The sequence below is a fragment of the Triticum urartu genome, chromosome 1 (assembly GCF_003073215.2).
Source record: "Triticum urartu cultivar G1812 chromosome 1, Tu2.1, whole genome shotgun sequence".
Classification (NCBI taxonomy): Eukaryota; Viridiplantae; Streptophyta; class Magnoliopsida; order Poales; family Poaceae; genus Triticum; species Triticum urartu.
In genome coordinates this window covers 395,624,346-395,628,277 of record NC_053022.1, presented here as the reverse complement: position 1 = coordinate 395,628,277, position 3,932 = coordinate 395,624,346, and positions in this window count along the sequence as shown.

Below are 3,932 nucleotides of genomic sequence, written 5' to 3'. Positions count from 1 at the left end.
GCACCTCGCCCTTCTAAGAAGAAGAAAACGAAAAATCATAGGACTTTGCATGCTTCTAGTGAACCTGTTGTTGACACACCTGAGAATCCCAATGATATTTCTATTCTGATGCTGAAACACAATCTGGTAATGAACATGAACCTAGTGATAATATTAATGATGATGTTCATGTTGATGCTCAACCTAGCAATGATAATGATGTAGAGATTGAACCTACTGTTGATCTTGATAACCCACAATCAAAGAATCAACGTTATGATAAGAGAGACTTTGTTGCTAGGAAGCACGGTAAAGAAAGAGAACCATGGGTTCAGAAACCCATGCCTTTTCCTCCTAAACCATCCAAGAAAAAGGATGATGAGGATTTTGAGCGCTTTGCTGAAATGATTAAACCTATCTTTTTGCGTATGTGTTTGACTGATATGCTTAAAATGAACCCTTATGCTAAATACATGAAGGGTATTGTTACTAATAAAAGAAAGATACCGGAAGATGAAATTTCCACCATGCTTGCTAATTACACTTTCAAGGGTGGAATACCAAAGAAAATAGGAGATCCAGGAGTACCAACTATACCATGCTCCATTAAAAGAAACTATGTTAAAACTACTTTATGTGATCTTGGAGCCGGTGTTAGTGTTATGCCTCTCTCTTTATATCGTAGACTTGATTTGAATAAGTTGACACCTACTGAAATATCCCTGCAAATGGCTGATAAATCAACTGCTATACCTGTCGGTATTTGTGAGGATGTGTCTGTTGTGGTTGCAAACGTTACTATTTTAACAGACTTTGTTATTCTTGATATTCCCGAGGACGATAGTATGTCTATTATTCTTAGAAGACCCTTTTTGAATACCGCAGGGGCTGTTATTCATTGCAACAAAGGCAATGTCACTTTTCATGTTAATGGTAATAAGCATACGACACATATTCCAAGGAAACAACCTCAAGTCCATAGTATCAATTCTATTGGAAAATTTTCAACAATCACTATTGGAGGTTTTGAATTTCCTCTCCCTACTGTCAAGAAGAAATATGATATTCTTATTGTTGGGGATATGCATATCCCCGTTGAGGTAACCTAGTGTTATTCGAAATTTCTCCGGTTTCATGTTATTCGGAAAGAGTTTGTTAACAAGACTTGATCAACCTTATTAATGGATTCCTTTTGATGAGCATGCGATGGATGAAGTTATAAAGCACAACTTTCTGTACCCTCCTTTTACTTTCTGTTATTTATATTAAATAAAGTAAAAATAGTATTTTCTGTCTGTTTTTCTGAATTATCCTTGTAATAAAAAACACCCCGAAAATAAAAGTTCTCCAAATGCCTTGAAAATAAAATATGATTTTTTCTAGAATATTTGAGAATATCTGGCACTGAGAACACACCAGGGGGACTCACCATGTACCCACAAGGGTGGAGGGTGTGCCCACCCCCCTTGGGCGCGCCCCCTGCCTCATGGACCCCACGTGGGTCCCCTCCACTTATCCTTGCACCCACACACTTCGTCTTGCTCCATAAAAAATCACTAACCAGCACAAACCCGATTTCTAGCTCATCTTGCTGCCATTTTTGATCTCCTTGCTCAAAGCTCCATTCATAAAACTGCTTTGGGGGATTGTTCTTTGGTATGTGACTCCCCCAATGGTCCAATTAGTTTTTGTTCTAGTACTTTATTTATTACAAATTTTTGCTGCTTAGGTGACCCTGTTTTTGAGCTTGCATGTCAAATTTATGTGGTCAAAAGTAGTTTTAATGCATGATATAGCCTCTAGGCACTTGTAGGAGTAGTTGCTATCAATTTTGTTGAGTTTGGTTCACTTTTATTTTGAGTTACTAAAAATTTCAGAAATTTCTCAGAGGAAGAAATATGTTTAGGAAAATGTACCAAGGTGGTTCCTCAAGAAAGCACGGACCCAGGCCCGCAATACGCAAGCCAGACAATGAACTACCAAGGGATGCTCAAGTGCAGCCTTGTGAATGGCCGTCAGAGGACTTCATGGTTCGAGCAGGAATCAAGGGGGAATTTGACGCATACGTGCTTAACGCTGATCTTGAGAGCTTCGAGGTAGATAAGTGCCGTCAGTACTACTACCTCACTGATTCCTTTGTGAGAAGGTTTGAATTTATGTCATCACGCAATTCTCAAACAGTCATGTTTGATCTTTATGATAAATCTTATACCATGGACTTAGAAGATTTTAATACTGCTTGTAAACTCCCACTATGGGGTAATGTTAGTGAACCTCGTAAATCTGAATATAAATATTTTCTTGCTAGTATCACTGTGGGGGAATCTAGAGAAATAACACAAGTTACCATAGGGAACATTCATTTTCCTGCCATACATTATTTTGCTCTCTTCATAGGTAGATGGATTAATGGTAATGATGAAGCATGTCACATGTGTGTTCCCGACCTAAGTGTTCTCAAGAGTGATGTATTAGGAGATAGACAATATAACTTGGGGGCCATTATTGCATGTAGGTTGCATAATAATAGAATTAATGAAGATTTCTTTGGTGGAATTTATGCAACCCGTTTAGCTGATTTTCTTGAGATACCCATACGTGGATATGATATTGAGTTGCCTCCTGCTTATTTAGATTATAATGCTATGGTTCGTCATCAGTTTGTTGAGAGGAACGATCAGTCCCTTTTGTACCGACTAATCTTTGACAGATGACGCACCTATCACGTCGCTCTCCTTGCTCCTGCTTTCTTTGACTTTCAGGCAAAAAGGAGATATGTGATAACCAGGGAGGAGGCGAATGAGTACGAGAGGAGGAAGGAGGCAGCTCGCCTCCAAGCTGCAGCTCTCCGAGCAGTAGCTGATGCATCTCAGTACGATCCCAGCTTCAACTTCGGATATCCACCAGGCCATCCTTGGGCATAGACCAACTTAGGACAAAAGCCTAAACTTGGGGGACTACGTATTTCTCACCGACCTTACATTCATGTTCACACACTCATGCCAATTGTCGGTGCTCATACTTTTTCATTGTATCATCCATGCTAGTTTATTTTCATTTTCTTGCTTTCTTCTTGTGTGTTTGAGAAACCTTAAGAAAAACCAAAAAAATAGTTGTAGCTTTTAGCTAGTTTATTTTCCATGCCTGTAGTAGTAGTAATTAAAAAGAAAACCCAAAAAGATTTCTCGTTCTTCTTTTGCTTGTTGGGAGCTTTCCCATGTAAATAGTTTTGTTTTATTTCTTTTCTTTGGGGGTCGAGAGGACAAGACTATAATGAAAATGTTGAGTGGCTCTCTTATGCATTATTGTTGATCTAACAAAGAGGCCATATTACCTTGTCTTCTCTTTTAAATTGAATGCTTGCAGATTCCAGCTTAGTCCAATGCATATGCACTATTATTATCCACACTATTCGGTCGTGCAAATTGATACGTCTCCAACGTATCTATAATTTTTTATTGTTCCATGCTATTATATTATCAACCTTGGATGTTTTATATGCATTTATATGCTATTTTATATGATTTTTGGAACTAACCTATTAACTCAGAGCCCAATGTCAGTTTCTGTTTTTTTTCCTTGTTTTAGAATATCGTAGAAAAGGAAAATCAAACGGAGTCCAATTGACCTGAAACTTCACGGAACTTATTTTTGGATCAGAAGAAGCCCAGAAGACTTGGAGTACACGTAAGGGAAGCAACGAGGAAGCCACGAGGCAGGGGGCGCGCCAACCCCCCTAGGCACGCCCTCCACCCTCGTGGGCCCCTCGTGGCCCCCATGGCGTACTTCTTCCGCCTATATATCTCCATATACCCTCAAACGATCGGGGAGCACAATAGATCGGGAGTTCCGCTGCCAGAAGCCTCCGTAGCCACCAAAAACCAATCTAGACCCGTTCTGGCACCCTGCCGGAGGGGGAATCCTTCTCCGGTGGCCATCTTCATCATCCCGGT